The following is a 21031-nucleotide window of genomic DNA, read 5'->3' as shown; positions in this document are numbered from 1 at the left end:
ATGGATCGGATATGTCAGTGTCAAACAAGTGTCAAAAGTGACGTTTTTGTTTAAAGTAGCGTCACTTTTGACACTTGTTTGACATTGATATATCCGATACATATCGCTTCAATATCTAATATTTGACGTATCTTATTGTTCGAATACGGATGTATTTTTTTGTGCACGGAGCCGAAAACTGGCAACTTTGTTTAGCGCAGCGGGCCAAAAGTTGACCTTCCTGGGCGGAGAACAGAAAAACCGGCCAAGTGCGAGTCGGACTCGCGCACGGAGGGTTCCGCACCATCAACAAAAAATAATCGTGTTTGTTGTATGGGAGCCCCCCTTAAATATTTATTTTATTTTATTTTTAGTATATGTTGTTATAGCGGCAATATAGATACATCATTTGTGAAAATTTCAACTTTCTGGCTATCGCGGTTCATGAGATACAGCCTCGTGACAGACGGACGGACGGACAGCGGTCTTAGTAATAGGGTCCCGTTTTTTATACCCTTTGGGTACGGAACCCTAAAAACTATAAATAGAAACTTGATTTTTGTTAAACAAAGTAAAAAAGGCAAGTTGATCGTTGCAACGATTCTGTAGTAACATGGTGTCCGATGTCCCGCTGCGCTGAAATGTGCAATTTTGTCGAAACGGTTCTAAAGCTGTATTTATAACAATTGAAAAAAAAAATCTTTTTTCGTGAGCTGCCCATAATTGGCACTAATGAATTGCAACTATATTTTTGTTGTGTTGTCAGTAGTACAATATATTTTTGTTTCAACTTATATTTGATACCAATTAATGTTTTGTTTTGTTACTGAGTTGTACAGTCCCTATGTAGGTAATAATTGCTGACCGATACTGGGTCATGTAAAACTTAAAAAATATATTGACAATAAAAACGCTTTAATCAAATATTTTTCACACCCCATTTCAATCTAGCATGCCAATTTGAACGTGCATTGATATCAGAATGACATCTAATTGATGTCATTCACTGATACATATGTATTCAACCAAAAATTACATTTTAATTAAGATAAGTAGGTACAACTTAAAAGCTAAATAAGTAATACTAAACTTACAATAGGGGAGATGTGGGTATAATGATCCCCTTAAGTGAGAAACTTTACTGTGTTCACAGTTGGAGACAAAAACACAAGATTTAGGTCTTTATGGATAGTCCATTTACTTAACTAAGTAACTGCATACTTATTTCTCGTGTTTTTTTATATATTTAAATAATTATGTTATGTTTTCTAAAGGTTTAGTAAAGGATTATTTTATACATAGGTATGTATAAAACGATCCCTAGGGTAGAGTTAAAATAATCACAAATGATTCCTTTGTGATATCAAGATTTCTTCGTCTTAATCATTTAAGTCAGTCGATTTCAGCGTTTCTTTATTTTCAAAAGATGAGTGCTATTTTTTTTCTATTTTGGCCTAATTTTTAACGCCGTCACGGGCACAGATTTTGCTTGCTATTTTAAAAGGCAATCGATAATTTAATCGCATTAAGAGCCCTTAGCATTTCTTCCTAAGGTATTTTTTTCGGAAGTAAGTGGCTTTGCGCACATAAATTCGCGACATGATATGTTATGACCTGTACAGGAAATGCTCATAGTAAATTACTTAGGGGGTAAAATGATTCCAGGGATCATTTTACGCCTACGAAAAGGGATCATTTGACCTCAAACACCAAATTTGAAATATCGACAAAAATATAACTTTCTGATTCAACTTGCTTCAGTATAAACATCCTTAAAGTATACATAGATAAACAGCATTAAAATCCGACAGTGAAACATAATTTGAATAAAACGCAACATGCTAAAAGTAATGGAATTCGGAAAATAGGCTACCGTAGATTAGACGTATATGTTTTAATTATTTTCTAATAAAATCACGCTACGTGCTCATACCACCGTGACACTTTAAGAGGTCACGGGGAAGACGTTTAATGCATATTTAGATAGATGGCGTCAGTAGTTGCTCAGATAAGAGGGGGGATCATTTCACTTTGAGGGATCGTTATACACGCATCTCCCCTAAACATTAAAATAAACCTACCTACTTTAACAATAATAGACAAAATACCCAACTATTAAAGGTCCCCCAAGTCCGTGCCCTGCGGAAGGGTGCCCATGAGGCTGGCTCCATTACCCCGCTGGATGACTATGCCCATTCGTTGACCTAGGAATGAGCCAGTCCTAGGGTCACCCGAGGTCTTAAGTATTTTTTTTTATTATTTCCTGGAAAAGGATACATATGGGCATCGCTGCTCCACGGGCCTAGGGTCTCTACCGCAAACGCCGCAAATATGTGGTTGTTTGAGAGACGAGCATATTTGTGGCGCGTTAGGGCTTCAGCGTCTGCCGACTCTGTCATTCTGTTACCTATGTACTTTTCTATGTATTGCCAGCCTGTAGGTTTCGAATGGCATTTTTTGCAAAAATGCCATTCGAATTAAGCGACAGTAATAGCAGGCGTGGCTCACTCCGCGATTTCGTCGCTTTGCTACAGGTAGCTAAAAGTACATCCGTTCCACACCAATTTTGGTGGCTAGCCATAAGCCACGCGTGGCGCTGTCGCCACCTAGCGGCCATATCTGTGCTGATCGTAACAGACGCGTTTTGTTAGAAAGTGAGTCTTCTGTACCTAGTACTATTATTTATTCTGTGGTAATTAACTGTTTTAAAGTGACGTCATTATTCGGTGGCCTTGCTTCAAGGCTATTTTCAATTAACTACGAATATTGTTACATATGCACCTGTATAAACTAATTTAATTATTAAATTATAACATGAAAGCACTTGTGACTATTAAGGTTTAATATCATTACATTCTGATTAATAACGATTTATTAGTGTATAATATAGCTTAGGGCTGAAGTATGAGCTTGGGTCTAAAATTACTTACTAGGCGCTAGTCTCTCTAATTCTAAATTTTTACTAAAACCTGCGATTTTCTAATACTTCTTCAAAACCTTTAATAGATAATTTTAACACTTATTTACATAAGTTAAGTTCAATGGATTGACCCTTAATTTGTTCCTACTTTGAACAAATTCAGTTGAATTTGAATATTATGATTATAACAGGGGCCTTACCATGATGTCCTTATTGCGATTATGTTTAGGACCTAAAGCTAAACTGAATCGCAATAAGGACATCATGGTAAGGCCCCAGCCTGTAGGTAATATAATTTGAACAGTCATTAATATAATTATTTTTATCTTAATCTGACTTTTGGCAATAATATAATGTGCCTAATAATACTTTTTTTATTTCCATTTGCACAATTACTTCAATCTTACGAACAGTCACTTTCATGATTTGACAGTCACTTTAATAATTTGAACAGTCACCTTAGTAATATGAATAGGCACCTTAATAATATGAACAGTCACCTTAATAATTTGGACAGTCAAATAATTTGAACAGTCACCTTAATAATTTGAACATTCACTAAACTGCACTTTCTGTCCTTGTTCGCAGGTTGATTGGCAAAGTAATAATTAAATGCAAGAGAGCGCGCCACGGGAAAAGGGTGTAACCCAAAAGTTTTGGGATTTCCTCACAGACTTTTTCTACATATATATAAAATTCGCGTTATACGCTGTAGCTATATATATCCTGTTTTACTACTATGATTACTATTTTGGTTGATTTCTAGTGAGCAGAGGATGTGAAGTGCTTGTGCTAGTGTAGTGATAAACGGAACATTGACTTTTTCACGTTGAAGAGGACTATTGGTAAGTTACCTATTTTTGTTATAGTATAATTGGTCTGTCCAATTTTTCAGTAAATAAGAACAAAAATACTATACTCATCCTTTTCTTTTAGGTGCTAGTACTAGTGTAAGATAAAGATAGTATGATTCTGTCTGTCTATGTTTGAAATGAGACAGTCCTTTGACAAACTACAACGTGTTACATCAGCCACTGAAAGTGGGGTGGGTACTCGTTGTATAGGTCATACTGAGCAACTTTTACTATGGGACCAACCCCGAAATTGCGATAAGAAAATTGACACTCCCATACAAGATATCAACATCAGCGAGCCAAAATTGTATGGGAGAGTCAATTTTTTTTCTCGATTACGGGGTTGGTCGCATAGTAAAAGTTGCTCAGTATGACCTATACAACGTGTGCCCATACCACTTTCAGTGGCTGGTGTAACACCTTGTATAATTAAACTTAAAGCGTTCACAGGAACGAGAAAACGATTTATCCGTTTTTCTTATTTTTTTCTTTGAATGTCAAAGTTTTTCAAGTTATGTAGGGTAAATCGTCATGGCCACTCTTTAATAATTGGCCACCTTATAATAAACATGAATTCTGTTCACCTATCAACAGAATTCATTTTATTATAAGGTGGCTAGTTATTGAAGGGTGGCCAGTTATTGACACCTTATACTAAAAATTTATTATGTGTATAGGTGAACAGGGTTTATTTTATTCAATCGGTTTGAGGTTTTACGCATTGCTGAAATAACACAAAAAATGGCATGAAAATTTAAGTATATGTCTGGTATTTGTTTATAATGAGATAACTATAAATGAGAGCGTGACTTAGATTTTTATGGGGATATTTTAAGGCAGAAGCTATGTTCTGGTGACTTTTAAGGTCAGAATTACCCAGACCACCCTGTATGGTAAATTATTCTCATTAAAACCAAATAGAGCCAAAGCTTTAACAATATTCCGTCCACTAGTGTAATAGTAAAGCGATTGGAAAGCTATCGATTACGTTTGTATCGATAGCGAATCGAGAATCGAGTCGAGGTCGCGTTACGACACACACTTTTACCGCGTGCAACCTATTTTCTACGTTATCGATAAAAACGCGGGCATATTTTTAGAGTTCCATACCATTTCGCAGTTCTATGGTCTATTTATTTATTTAATCTGCACAAAACGTGAAGCCAAATGGCAGCCTTAAGGCATTCTCTAGCAGTCAACCAATGAGCTAAACCAAAAAGATTAATTAGGTGCAGGACCTTTTGAAATAATAATTCTACATGACTTTAAAACTCTCCAAAGGGCCTCTACGTATTGGATCTGTATCCCCACGCAAGCCTATCAAAAGACCGGGATTTATAGGCCCGTGAAATCCAAAATGGAGAAACATTAACAGTTAATGTTCAAAAATGTAAGATAGGAATAAATAAACCAATATCAAGGTTTTTTAGATTTGACAGAAGTTTATGAATAACGCCAGACGTTTATACTAACTGTAAATAAATCAACTAAATTAATCACTAATTAGCCAGAATCAGGAAATCGTCAACTAGTCTAGTAAATGTATCATTAAATCTAAATTTGTTATATTGCTAAACTAAAACCGGTATTATCGATAAAACATCCTCAGTTAATTGTCTACACTATTAAATAAAATGTCAATTAATGAATTTGCAACCAAATTGTGGTAATAAATTGCAGAATGTAATAAAAACTTGTATCATTAATTATAGACAAGTGTCGTAAAGACTAGAGAACTTAATGTTTTTGATATTACATAATTACGAAGATCAAGATATACCGCAAAGGAATTAATATATAATATACAAAATTATCGCAAAATGAATATGTATGGGTTCGAATTATTATGTATGTTATTATTGTTATAGGTAGTCAATATAACTTTAACAAATTAATGATATGCTAATAATTCTTAATTTCGTTTTATTTTAAAATAGATGTTTTTTACCTATTTGCTCTAAGATAAAGACATATATATGTATATACGTATATATACGGCTAGTATAATAATAGTCAGTCAAAATTGTCAAAAACAGCCGACTTTTTCTACTGACAAGATTTCACATAGGTACCAAGCAAGATTTGCTTGATCAATTCATCATCTATTATAACAAAAGGGTTTACAATAAGTATATTTCGCATCTGGCTGTTATTGCCGATTAATATTTTTATTATATCGTTATTTTTCTGTTCATATTGCAATATTATTTTCGTGTAAATCATATATTATCTAAATGTATCCGATTCTAAAAGCCACCTTGTGCAGTTGCAGCACAAAAATCAATTGAAAATCATTATTATCATTAACTTGTTAGTGAGTACGTAAATTGCGCTTATTGTTACGTGCGTGTCAAAAATGGGGTAGGTGTGTAATCAAAGTCTCATTAGAGAATGCTTGTAAAAGAAAAGTTCTTCGAAAAATACGCTTTCAACATAAATAACTAGAGAATTAAGGATGACTCACGTTAGACCGGGCCGTGTCCGGGCCGGAGTTTCCGAAGCTTCGTTTTCTATGGAAAGCATCACGTGATCACCGCGGCCATCTGTCATAGAAAAGTAAGCGCCGGAAGCTCCGGCCCGGACACGGCCCGGTCTAACATGAGTCATCCTTTATGGATAATGCCGCCAAAAACACTAGGTACTTATACACAAAGAAGTATTTATTTTTACACTGTGTGCATGTCTTTGCATAGGGTATTTTAGTAACTCAACTCTAAGGGAAAAGTGGTTTAAAATTTACCTCTTTCTTTGAAACGGTCAAAAATTAGATACTGGCCTAACTATATGTACTGAAAAAAGTATGATAAGCTAGGCAATTCTAGAATTTAATCGATGAAGAGAGTATACAGTAGCATATTTTTATTCTATAAATATAGCAGGAAGTAACTACTTTAAAAATACAAACCAAAATATTTGATAAAACAATTGTATTCGTTCACAAACTTGTATTTTGCAAAAGGTTCAGAAACAATTTAAAAATTATAAAAATATTTACCAAAAAGTTTAAGTTTACATAACTCCAACTTAAACGTCTTCACAATCGATTACAAAATATAAACCTTGTGGAGGACAAAAATCGTCATGTATAAGGAAAAAAGTGGCCAGGTTAAGATCGTCGTGACTGTCGTTCAATGACTGAGCTATCCCGTTATGTGACGAAATTATCCTTATATAGAGGTACTTACAGAGCTTTGATTTTCCTTGATTCGCATAATCGCCAGTCAGCACCATAATATGTGAACTTGTGCAGTGCCACTAGTGCCAGTATATATCACCATATAGTGACCAAATATACAGTGTGTGGCCTACAACACGGGCGAAAAATTAAAACGTAGATTCTACTCCTCAAACTAGACAATGTTTGTTCACGACTTTTAAAAATAACTCGTGGTTTGTATTTTAAAACACTTTAAAATGTATTCGAACACGCAATGTATTACGAAATTGATTATGCCTGTACGGTGACAAGACTAACGGGCAATGTCAATTAGACGGAATTTAAAGTACATTGAAAATATTATTTAGTTTGTTTGAAAAAGGGACAATTTTAAGACTACATAATTTCAAAAAGTTGTTGAACAAAAGTTTTATTGTTTGAGGAGTAGAATCTACGTTTTAATTATTCGCCCGTGTTGTAGGCCACACACTGTATATCATTACACAAACGGGTCTACCGCGATATATTTACATTGTTTTTACCTTAAATTCCGACGTTTCAGCTGCGTTGCACCAGCTGTGGTCACGGAAAGACTTATAAATAGTCTTAGCTACATTTGACGTGCCCCTCCCCCGCAAAAATCGGCAGACTGCTTTGTACAGAAAATGACAGACAAGGCGTTTCCAGTTACTAAATGCTCTAAGGTTTTAGTACACTGAAGCGGCCGTTAGGAGCCGCTATGAAGTTGAGTAGTGGTCAAATCTTTATACATACATATATGTAACGGCTCCCCTTATGCACACATCACATCACATTATCTTTAAACAATTAAACATACCTTTAAACGAGCAATTCTTGTAAATTTATTTATATATATATATATATATATATATATATATATACAGGGTGCCATTTTAGTCGTGATCAGTAATATGTTCTTCTAACTCCATAAACAACGAGCAATTTAATGTCCCTACTCTTACTGAAATCAGACAAGATTTTTTTTATTTTTGTTTATTATTTGTCATTTATTTTACTTTTATAAGTGAATTTAGGATATTACAACGGCTTATTAAGATATTTAAATTAGTAAATTGAATCGCCTCTTTGAATCGGAACTGTCATGACATCAATTTTGTCATATGTCCCAGTTAGAAATAAAATTTACTTAATTTTTCATTTGAAATATCTTACAAAGCTGTTTAACTACCACATTGCCACTTGTAAAAGTAAAATAAATGACAAAAAATAAACAAAAAAATAAAAAAAATCTTGTTTGATTTTAGTAAGAGTAGGGGCATTAAATTGCTCGTTGTTTATGGAGTTAGAAAAACATATTACTGATCACGACTCAAATGGCACCCTGTATATATATCGGGGATCTCGGAAACGGCTCTAACGATTTCGCCCCCGAAAACCCCCATATAGCGAAATATGGGGGTTTTCGGGGGCGAAAAATCGATCTAGCGTATTTTTGACTTTTTATATGTTTTCCGGGCATAGCTCGGTCTCTCAGATATTTATCTTTAAGCATGTGCGCTTCATTCTAAAGCCGTGGTATTTTCTTTAGGATCCACATGTTTGCTGTGGATCTTGTTGTTTCTTTACATAACTCTAAACCAGTCTTGTGAAATGCCACCGAAAGGTCAGTTGGCCGGCGACTTAAATAACGCAGGATAATGTCTACATGTTGAAATGGCATAAAAATCTGCAGATGTCCATGAGTATTAATAAAACTAGCGACCCGCACCGGCTTCGCACGGGTTAACAAATTATACATAAACCTTCCTCTTGAATCACTGTATCTATTAAAAAAAAACCGCATCAAAATCCGTTGCGTAGTTTTAAAGATCTAAGCATACATAGGGACAGACAGCGGGAAGCGACTTTGTTTTATACGATGTAGTGATGAGCATTCGGAGATAGTAGACAGTATCACGTGAGCTTTAACAAGATTTTCAAGGATCCCTGATTAAATTTGCTACTTAGCATAGACCTTTATTTAAGTAGAGCGATCCGCCCCGGCTTCGCACGGGTTACATAAAACCCTAACAAATTATACACCTAAACCATCCTCAAGAATCACTCTGTTGATAGGTGAAAACCGAATGAGAATACATTCTGTAGTTTTTGAGTTTATCGCGAACATACAAACACACAAACAGACAGACTCGGCGGCGGCGGGGGACTTTGTTTTATAAAGTGTAGTGATGATGCTACTTGCCCCAAGAAAAGAAATAAACAGTTGTAAGTAGTGTATCTGTATCAAATGGAATGTTACTTAAACTGTTTAAAACTCTCATTACTTTCGCTTACGATAGTAACGACGGTAAAATAGAGCCTGAAAGGTATTTCCTACATACCAGATATAGAATTCCGCAAACGCTTGAACTGAACTATTAATTTAAAACCACGTTGTGTAAGAATACTAATATTAAATCAATAGCTAAAGCCCACAATCTATTTTGTCACCTGTCGGCCTTCGTTTACAACCTTGTTCAACCGGACAGACTTGCTTCCTTAAATATGTACACAATTCTGCACCTTATCTAGTTGAGATACAGTGAAATATGGATAGATATTTATGGACTCGATTGTGCTGTGCGCATAAAATGTAGGCGATTTTACACCTTACTCCGTTGATATAAGGCGACATGTGGATATATATTTCTGGAATAGTTATGCACAGACTTGGAGTTCCGAGATTTTCCACAAGTCGTTGGTAATAAATGATTGTCATTATTGCGTTGGGGATTAGTTTCAATGACCTAGGTTTTGCATTGCGTGAAACTCTGCGTAGGGTGCGCCACTTCCACAATCCGTCACAAGCTAAGGGTCTACCTCAAACGAGAGAGCCGAAATGTTGTTATCTAACCTCTCTATCACTCTTGCATAAGGCACAGTATGTATAAGTTACTCTATGGTTTACGATGGGGGCTAGTGCTTCACTCTGGCGGCAGAACATTGCAGTAATATCCCCTATTGGCCTAGGTTTTGCACATTACTTTTACCTGTAAAACCACTTAAATTAATGCACAAAATCTAGCCCAAAAGTTATAAATCCCAACACAACTAGAAACACCAAGCAATGACCTATTGTGTTTTGTGTGAGATTGCATTGCCTCACACACACAATGGTATAGTCAACCACGTGATTTGAATGCAAAAAGCGCTGGTTGGCTAAGTTCTTAAACAAAGCATGCAGTGAAACAAAAGGACTTGAAGAACTTTGTTTATGTATCCTATTAACCTTTTGGACGCCAATGACCGGTATATACGCACCGCAGTTCCAACGCCAAAGACCTATTAATCGGTCATAGACCACAGAGCAACATAGACCTAGGTGCATATGCATAAAGTTCAATTTCAGTTTTGACACTTCGGTGACGTGGCGTCTGGGAGACAGTTTTTGTGTTTGACATGGCGTCGAAAAGGTTAAAAGTGGAAAAATTCACTGTCCTGGGTGGGACTTGAACCGACGACCACCGGATCTACCTATATGCGACTATGAAGGTCCATTTAAGTCCATTAAGGTCTCCAAATCCTTTATATTTTCAATCTTTATTGAGACAAATCAAAATTGCGTTTGTCTTGGAAATTTTTGACGTCTCAACGGCTAGAGGATAAAATACAAAATTAAAACATTAAAACCATAAATACATATAACGATTCTTAGCTCTAATGTAGGTACTATGTTCTGCTAAGGCCACAGGAAGCCGGAAACCGACCGTTACTTGTACAAGTCTTTGAATCTAGCATACGTTGATTACGTTGTTGTTTTTGTATTGTTTAATGTTTAATAACAATAACAATAAATCATAACTTTGTGAAAACCAGGACAAAAGAGGTACGTAAAGATTTTGGCTAGTTAACTTTTACACCACTATTTTATATCCATAAATGTCACGCACACGCCAACATTAATAATACAAGCAAAGAAACGTTATGCCTAACTCGAAAGCCTCGAGCGAGATTCACACTTGTGTTTTGACTCCGGCCTACCGATTACCAACTAAGCTACCAAAGCTTCCCCGAGTATTCTCAACTAAGTTAACTATGTTGGCATCGCTACTAAATTTAATATTTATGTTGCCATGGTTCTTTATCCAAACAGACCGACAACCTTAATTCACAATTAAGCTTGGGTTTCAATATCCGCGTTTTCAAGAACAATGGTGTAGTATATCTCATTATTCGGCCACTTTATCCTATTGTACTCCTAATAACGTTATATAACTGAGGTCACTTATTACTCTTGTGTGACTTTCGAAACGCGAATTACTAAAATTACCTAATTTACGAGTGTCTCGGGATTTAGTGTAGGATTTAATTGCGCTGGTGGCCTAGCGGTAAGAGCGTGCGACTTACAATCCGGAGGTCGCGGGTTCGAACCCCGGCTCGTACCAATGAGTTTTTCGGAACTTATGTACGAAATATCATTTGATATTTACCAGTCGCTTTTCGGCGAAGGAAAACATCGTGAGGAAACCGGACTAATCCCAATACGGGCCTAGTTTACCCTCTGGGTTGGAAGGTCAGATCGCAGTCGCTTTCGTAAAAACTAGTGCCCACGCCAATTACTGGGATTAGTTGCCAAGCGGACCCCAGGCTCCCATGAGCCGTAGCAAAATGCCAGGACAACGCGAGGAAGATGATATAATTATCAGAGAAATATAAATTATCAAATGGGGATTGTAAAATATTAAAGGAGTTACATTAGATGGAGTTACATGTCCGTATTTCCTGAGAAATATGACCTCGATAAAGCAAGAGTGAATAGACTATTACTGAACCGGTGAGCTCCATTTTAGGTTCTGTCTTACTTTCATCAGGTGTTACTAGAGTCAATCGCCGATTAGTTTATTATAAAATAAAATGTTTGGTGCCTTGGCTGTAAAAACGCATGCTTATAATACACGGTGATTCATGAGACTTGTGCAAGACCAACCCTACATACTCAGTAAATGTTAATAGATCGATCACCATCGTATTTAAGTAAAACAACAACCATTTTTCGGTTTTTTAAGTTTTCGTTGTGCGGAATGAAACAAAAATGACAGATTTCTTTGTAAGTACCTATAGAAATAAATATGGAAGTATTTTTTTGTGCTCCTTGAGTAGAACCTATCCACAAATATATAATTATCATTGTTTGTCAAACTTAGTCATCACTACATAGTATAAAACAAAGTCACTTCCCGCTGTCTCTCCCTATCATGTATGCTTAGATCTTTAAAACTACGTAACGGATTTTGATGCGGTTTTTTTAATAGATAGAGAGCTTCAAGAGGAAGATTTGTGTATAATATGTTAACCCGTGCAAAGCCGGAACGGGTCGCGAGTAGAGAATAAATAGAGAATAAAATAATACGCTACTTTTGATTTTGACTCTGACTTTACATAGGGATCATCCATTAATTACGTTACACGAATTTCTAGGTTTTTAACCCCTCCCCCCCTCCTTGTTAAACTTGGTCACATTTTGCGAACCCCTCCCCCCCTGGTGTGACGTCACATTTTAGGCAATTTTGTTTTCAACGAAATCGACAATATTAACTCGGCATAATTTTTTTAATAAAAAAATATTTTTGATATATAAATATTAGTAATTTTATAACACAACGAAAGTTACATCCAAAATCTCATTATTTAACTGTACAGTGAATAAAAAAATATAAATTAATTTTCGGTTACTGATGAAGTTAAAGTGACATCACAATATTTGTGACTCCCCCCTCCCCCATGTCACAACATGTCACATTTTCTTGACCCCCTTCTTCCCCCTAAACGTGTGACGTAATTAATGGATGACCCCATACCGCAAAACGGGCATTAACCCACAAACAAAACCAATAATAACCACAAATACCAAACCAGCTCAATTACTGGTATCGGAAGACGTAAAAACATGATCGATACTAATTGCGTAACCAAAAGTAGGTTGAACAGAAATTGCTCACTCAAGCCAATTATTGTATTATATGTTACACTAAATGCTGATTCTGATTTAGAAATTAGTTAAGGATTTCGTTTTGACACGAGTTTCTCGCCGGTTCCATATTGGGGTACCCTCCTCCGATTTAGGAGGGAATTAAATCTTCTCGGGTCAGAGGTGTAGGGTTATAGCCGGTGTAGCTTTTTTTGACGTTCATTAAGCGCATTGTAATATACCTAATTGAAAAATAAACTATCTTTATCTTATTTTTATCTCTTTACGTCATTTAAGAGTCAGAATGTTCCCTATTCTGTACTATATAAGCGCTTATCCACCAAATTTTGCGAGAAAAAAGATACTTAACAAAACAAACATCGGAACCAATAACAAATCGTTAAATCTGAATCGGCCATTTTTTTGTTCATTGGTAAGCATAGGTGCCATAAAAAGTTACATTTGTTTTTATATGTTTGTTTTAACTACTACTTGTAATATAACAACTTCATTGGTTACTGATATTACACTATACAGGGTGATATAGATGATGTGAACAAAATTATAAGGATATTAATTAATTTATAATAGACAAGTTTTAAAAGAACTATAGTGATTATTAAGGTGTTTCTTAATTCGTCTAAGTTAAAACTTTTTACGTCTCGTAGTTTTTTTATAAAAAAAAATACAATCTGTAGTTTTTTAAGAATTTTCAATTACGTTGTAGAGGTCGCTACCACCTATATAAATACGAGAATTTGTCAGGATTTTTAGGGTGATGTCCATAATTTTTTCAGTAAATTCCATGGCAACCCTATCTGTATTGCCATATTTATTTAAGCGTATGGCGTATTAATATTGTAGGCAACTAGTATAACTAATTATAAGTCGACATCCAGGCTACGCAGCCAATATTCTTGTTTTGGAGCATACTCATTGCATTCGGGTAAGTATAGGTGGAAACAAATTGTCTACAATCGCCTCTATTGTTGTTGCTCGTTTAGCGCTACCCAGGGGACACGTGCAGGGTATCTAAATCATTCTCCTGCGGACGTGAGCAACGTTCGTCCCCCACCGTACGTAAAATGCAATAGTACTCTTTCATTTTCTTTATAAATACAGTATCTTTTTAACCCACCTTATGTGGCTTCTTATCTGGTCCCATACAACATTTGTCAAAAGGGCCGATGCAGGTACATTAGAAACATTAAATTTACGATGTCAAGGTAATTTAGTATCATTAAGAAGTGCAGCCATACTTGTATGATACCTTGCTAAGCCGGCTTGGTAATTAATAGATACAAACAAACATGGTTCTTATAGTCATCAGTATACACGTTCTTTCTCTTGGCGGACTAATAAGGAGAATTACGAAATACTTATTAGGAAAATCAAAGTCGATATTTTATTACAGGGTGGCTCAATAATACAATACAATACAATACAATACAATACAATACAATACAATACAATACAATACAATACAATACAATACTTACTCTTTATTGCACACCTCACATACCGTAGTTTACAATAAATGTAAAGTAACATAAACAAAGATAAATTGGATAGAGGTAACAACGGGGCGGTCTTATCGCTTAAGAGCAATAATATTATATTCATTTCATTTCATTTCATTTTCATGTATTCATCGTTACTTCTGTTTTGTTTTATTCGTTTCCTCAAAGGTTAACTGGAAGAGATCCCATACAGGGAGAAGTTCGCCTTTGTTGTATTTAATTTACATATTTAATGTTTCTCGTGTTTTTATTTCCATGTGCAATAAAGTATATACATACATACATACATACATACATTATGTTGTAATTTTTTTTTATTACGACATATATATGTTGATAATTTTAACAAATATTAGCGTTTGTGTATTAATGCTTAAGAAGGAAATTATGAAGATAAACGTATTATCTTCTAAATGTTAGTGAAATTATAGTTTTTTAGATATTTAATAACATTTTGTAACATACATAGAAATAAATCCTCATAACGGTTTGTCTACTTGTTTTTGGGTCATCCTGTAGAATTCGAACGAAACGCAACTGTCACTGTCGCACTAGTGGGAAAAGTGAGAGATGACTACGATACGCTACGGAGCGTTGACGATAGGCACGTTGGCTACACGCCCTGCCCTCCTAAATCCGTAATTTGGCAATATCAATAACACTTTATAAAAACCACACCAACACGTTAATTGGCTCTTACTAAACCGAGGCTTATAAAACTATTATACAACTGTTAGAGCTCACTTCTAAAATGCTTGCCCAATTCCGATGCAATAACAATAACATAACCTAGATATCACAGCTGATTTGATGGAAACGTGATGTCCCCGTTAGCGTCGCTTGGGGGCACGAAATACCTACATAGACGTTGCTAGCCTAGCGATATGACGTGCGGCTTTCAAACCGCCTGTCGCGATTTTCTGCCCGATTCGAACTTTAAGATACGTCTGTTTTTAACCTGGTGTTAGTTGTAAATTGTAGTTCAATTGTGGTTTTTAGTCTTATGCTCAACAACATAAGACTTTCCGGTCGGTGCTACATCTATTGTTAAGTAGCAGTACCTACTGATAGTTCCGCTACTCGATGCTAGATGTAGACACTGAAATTAGTAGTCTTTTTGGTACCAAAACTGATGTATGGAGTGAGCAATCTATGTATTTTTTTCTCTATGATCATTCTTAGGTAGATAAAGTATTCTCTCGCACACACACATACACAATTAACTGTGTCAAAAGGTCAGTGACAAACTGCATTCACACCTGTGTATACTCAGGCCTTATATTAGCACTTAACATCTAAAAATATAAGTGGATGCAAAGACTAGTAAATAATGAAGACTGTCAGTCTCATACAAAGTGCCATCCACTTAGTCTTAACTATACTATTGTATATGGCGCCACGGGAACTGATTGTAGCCATAGGAATAAAAACTACACAACGTCATTACTCTTTAGAGAGTAAAAGTTGTTTATTACATTTATTGCATTTGAATTTGTCGTATTTAGGGCTTGCAAATATTCGAAACTTAACAAACGAACAGATATTCGAATATTCGACTTTTTCTGACGACGTATTCGAATATTCGAATAATTATTCGAATATTATAAAAAATAAGAAAAGGAACGAGAAATCGGTTTATTATCGTTTTATTCAAAAGCTTTTTTCACATATTGCTAAAACTAAGGATATTTGGCAGAAATCCACTTATTTGACTAGATTTTATCATCCTACTATTTACAAGATGCCCACATTTATAAAAACAAGTAAAACGCCAAAATTAGACGTATTTAATATTTCTAGATAAAACTTGTTATAAATGCGTCGTCGTTGCGTGAAATAATATAACTTTAACCATCCAAACACCTAGGTATGTAAGATATTTTTTTTAAATTAACTTGTAATCACTCAGAGGCCTGTAAAAAGGCCTTTAATTTCATGGTATTTTGAATCTTTATTGACTTTATTTGTTTTGGCAAGTTATTATTCCTAATGGTCGGCTAATTATATAATATTGGAATATTTAAGGGAAAAAGTTAGTTGAGTACTTACTGGGTGGATTATTCGTCAGCTAAAGGTGCATGGTTAGATTACCAAGTTGGGCAGGTTTGGTATGATTAAATTTGAGAATTGCGATAAGTGGCAAGGTTTAAACTTCAAAAATTCGCTTAACGTACGCTTGTACTGAATAAACAGAATGACCCTTTAACTTAAAACTTACGGACCGTAAAAATAACATACTTTTTGATTTCGTTTTCTTTTAAATTGAGTTAGGTTTCACTGTATTCACGAAGTCTATCGAGAGGAATACAGTAAAAATATAATTTCCTTCGTGTTTGGGTACCTACCGTTCCTCATTCACTGTAAATACCCGTAAAACACACAGAAACTGTAACTACAGCGGATGACATAGATTTTTTTATAGTAATAAAATATTCGAATATTCGAATGCCGAATATTCGAATATCAAAACAGGTCGAATATTCGACAAATTCGAATATTCGAATATTCGAATTGCAAGCCCTAGTCGTATTATTGTATGATATACTTTTTTAAAGCTGATATTTGATTTGTTTTGTGTCAGTATAGTATTCAGAACTAAATAAATAATGCCATTTTATATGTTGTTGATTTGTAAAAGCACATAATTTCTTTAACCTTTTAACCGCCAGCAAGTTTTGATCGAGCGTGCTCGTGTCGCCACCGACAGTAATTGTACCACGCAGAGTAAGGTTGGCATAGTTACGGGAGTTATAAATGTGCTGTAAAAACCAAATCAGATCTTTGTCTTATTTATCAGACTGTGGCGAAATGAGCTGGATATGTAATGTCTTACATATCAGACTCTGGCGGTTAAAGGGTTAATATGTAATGGACTAGACAAAATATTTTTTTATTTACATAAATATACATTATCAAGTAATCACTATTTGGTCTAGTTTATACCAGACAACTGAGGCCAATAAGATTTCAAAACTAGGCATAAAACTTGATATTGTCGCTCCGTCGCGTATTATAGCGACATCTCGCTCTCACATCGGAGCGAATCGCATTCAGTGTGATAACCGTCTTATGCTTAATTTAATATCTACATTAATGGCGCACGACTTTGTCTATACAACCTTTATTACCTGTCTTTCTTACTAATTTGTCTCTCGTGTATGTTTGTTTGTGCTTGTTCAGCGAATGAAACCAGGTAACAATGTCCATGGATCCATTGTAACAAGGTATTACCAGCTTTATGTAACTCAGTTATGCTGTTGGCCGATTTTGACACACTTTTGGGTGCTAGGTCTTGCAATAGGGTAGTTGACTGACTAGTCAAATCAGTTTCTTTTTTCAAACTGTCAAAACGATTAGCCACTATGGAGTCTATAAGAAAAACAAAACGATGACGTCACGGTCAAGTTACCTACTCTTTGGAGTTCTTTCGGATTTATTGAATAGATATTGTGTCAGGAAATAACTACGGTCTAGGTTTTTCTAATAGTTTTCTGGTGCTTTATTTCGTGCGTGGTGCGAAATAATTATTTAAAATAATCATATTCATATTCAATCATTTATAAATCATTCATAAAAAAACATATAGAAATGCATGCAAATACAATTTTTTAAAACACAGAGATCAGAAATAATAATACACACATAGCTAAGTCAAACCGGAGGTTTATCATACAGCTGAATGTTTTATTTACATTTGATACCTCATAACTCTTGCTGACTGTACCTTAGAAACTTGCTATGAATTCTGATCAGGCATTTTTTTTTTTCAAAACATTGATGGAAAAAAATATTCTCAGTATTTGGCGTTTAAATTCCTGGAGACAACGAACAAAGAAATATTAGCATTGCGGGTGGTTGAACTGATGACTGGAATAAAATAACGGACTTCTTGCCCTTTAGGATTCTCAATAATTTTGTATTGTTTTGTGATACTCATAATTATTTACTTGTACGTGATAAATAATTGAAACAGGCATAATAGGGTTTAATTTTAGTATAATTATATTTTCATTTTATAAGTAGTCATCAATTTTATTTGAAATAAAGAAATTCACTCAATTTTATTTGAAACGGGGTTAAAACATTACCCTGTTCCGTACAACACAGACAGCCATATTCGAACTTTAAGATAAGTCAAATATTAGATATATATTAGACATCACCGAGATATGTCAGTATCAAACGTGTCAAAAGTGACGTTTCTTCAAACAAATAGGTACGTCACTTTTGACACTTGTCTGACACTGACATATCTTGGTGATGTCCAATAGATATCTAGTTCAAAAGGGTGTCATTCTGAATCCCTAACAACGTTTGTCCTAAAGTCACTTACCCTAACTGGTTTGTCCTAATGGGCACATGCCATAAGGATCAATTGTCATAACGATTATTTTCCATAATGTAAGGCTCTGAAAAATGGTTAGGTTTTAGAACTTGCTGCCACAAAAGTGGGTTAGGTTAGGGTTCAACTGCGACCCTCGCAAAAAAGAAAATATGCATAATAACATTAGGATAAGTAATCAATATTAGGATAACCAAAATTAGGGTATGTAGTGTTAGGACAACTGATCATTATGACAAAGAATATTAGGGAATGCATCGATAGGAGAAAAGACTTTAGGGATTTAGATATAGATCCGTTCAAAATCCGAATCGGGCCCAGACTTCTTTATCCCAATGTCAACGATTAAATATGCCCCAATGAGATCCGTAAACCGTAAACGAACATTTTCGACTCGTAAATGGATCCTAAAGATCCTAAATTATGATCTGTTAAACTGTTTAACAACTTAGCTTTTCAATAAACTGTATTAGGATAAATGGGGCATTATCTATAAAAAGGGACCTTATTGTCGATGGCGCTTACGCCGCACAGCGTCGCGCGGCATTATATGTACGAGGGGCGTTCAAAATATTCTCGGTATTGATATCTTACAACCTCTTCTAAAATTTCTTTCGTTACTGGCCGCTAAGGTTTATTCATTGACATTAAAAAAAAGTATAATTCGAACCGAGATGTTCTTTTGTTTTTCTGCAATTGCTGAACAAACATGAACATCATGTGGGAATTGACAATGTTAACTAAATTAGAACATCGATGCGTGATAAAATTCTTGACAAAACAGGGTAAAAATCAAAAAACCATAAAAGAGGAAATGGATTGTGTTTACCGTGAGTCTGCTCCTTCTTTATCTACCATTCAAAAGTGGTCAAGCGAGTTTAAACGTGGAAGGGAGAGTGTTGAAGACGACCCTAGACCTGGCCGGCCTGTAGTAGCTACTTCACAAGAAAATATTGATAAAGTGGAAAAACTTATATTGGAAGATGGTCGAGTGAAGGTAAAATCTATAGCACAAGTAACCAATCTCTCTATTGGTACCGTATATGATATTATCCATGACCATCTTAATATGTCAAAAGTAAGTGCAAGATGGGTTCCGCGAATGCTGACTCGGCTTCAAAAAGACATGCGTGTAGCTTGTTGTTCCGATTTTATTGACCTGTGCGGTGAAAATCCTGATGAGGTGCTGCAAAGAATAGTTACTGGAGATGAAACCTGGGTTCATCATTATGACCCAGAGAGTAAACAAGAGTCCATGCAGTGGCACATTAAGGGTTCAGCTCATCCCAAGAAGTTCAAGGTCATCCCTTCAGCTGGCAAGGTCATGGCCACGATATTTTGGGATTGTGAAGGAGTATTACTGATCGATTATAAAGAAAAAGGTGTAAATATCACAGGACAGTACTACGCTAACATTCTACGTCAATTAAAGGATGCAATCAAAGAAAAGAGGCGAGGAAAGTTAACCAAAGGTGTTATGCTTCTGCATGACAACGCCCCCGTCCATACTGCTCATATTGCCAAGGCAGCTATTGTTGAATGTGGGTTTGAAACTGTTACTCACCCACCGTATAGTCCGGACTTAGCCCCCAGCGACTTCTTTTTGTTCCCCAATCTTAAAAAGGATCTGCGTGGAAATAAATTTTCCGATGATGAAGCATTGAAGGCGGCAGTGGAGGAGCATTTTTACACCAAAGATAAAAAATATTTTTATGCAGGATTAAAAAAAATAATTGATCGATCTTTTAAGTGTATGAACATAGGGGGGGAGTATATTGAAAAATAAAAATATCAAACTTTTCGTACTTGTTTGTTTTCATTCTCATACCGAGAATATTTTGAACACCCCTCGTATATCGGAGCATCTTTAATAATGGCGTAAGCGCCATCGACAAGAAGGTCCCTTTTCATAGATAACGTCACAAATCGTGAATAAAACAAGGACTCGTTGCGACAGAAGATGCATTGCGCATACTCATGTCTGGCCTCAATACAAATACTAATTACAATACGTCTTATATCACTATATCCCTCGTACAGACATACGACGTTTTCGAAATTACGGAGTGGAACTAATTTTCAACAAGTGGTATCTCACTGTAACCCTCGGATAGAGATACGACGTTATTGAATTGTAGGATCGTAGCGTTAGATCAAAAGGTAGTAAATGATTTGAAGTTGTATGGTAGATAATACGTTTTGGATCTGATAGTTTGAGGCGTGATGGCTCGTCGTGTTCAAACGCTAGTTTATGTTTATGTACTATATTTTGCGGCTTAGTTATAGACATGTATCCTAATCTATCCGATCTAGGTCATATCATAGAGAAA

The 21031-nt window shown here is 35.4% G+C and overlaps 1 protein-coding gene across 1 annotated transcript in view; it reads left to right on the top strand.

The window, feature by feature from the left end:
* The first annotated feature begins 3524 nt into the window (after positions 1–3524).
* LOC134659274 (general transcriptional corepressor trfA-like) overlaps positions 3525–21031 on the top strand; it is a 49170-nt gene continuing 31663 nt past the window's right edge. The window contains exon 1 of the mRNA XM_063514925.1: positions 3525–3744. The gene's annotated coding sequence lies outside the window, so the exon portion shown is untranslated. The remainder of the gene's footprint in view (positions 3745–21031) is intronic.

Source organism: Cydia amplana, chromosome 24 (genome assembly GCF_948474715.1).
Source record: "Cydia amplana chromosome 24, ilCydAmpl1.1, whole genome shotgun sequence".
NCBI classification, from domain to species: domain Eukaryota; kingdom Metazoa; phylum Arthropoda; class Insecta; order Lepidoptera; family Tortricidae; genus Cydia; species Cydia amplana.
Note: the sequence above shows the minus strand (reverse complement) of the source record. Positions and strands in the feature narration are given on the sequence as shown.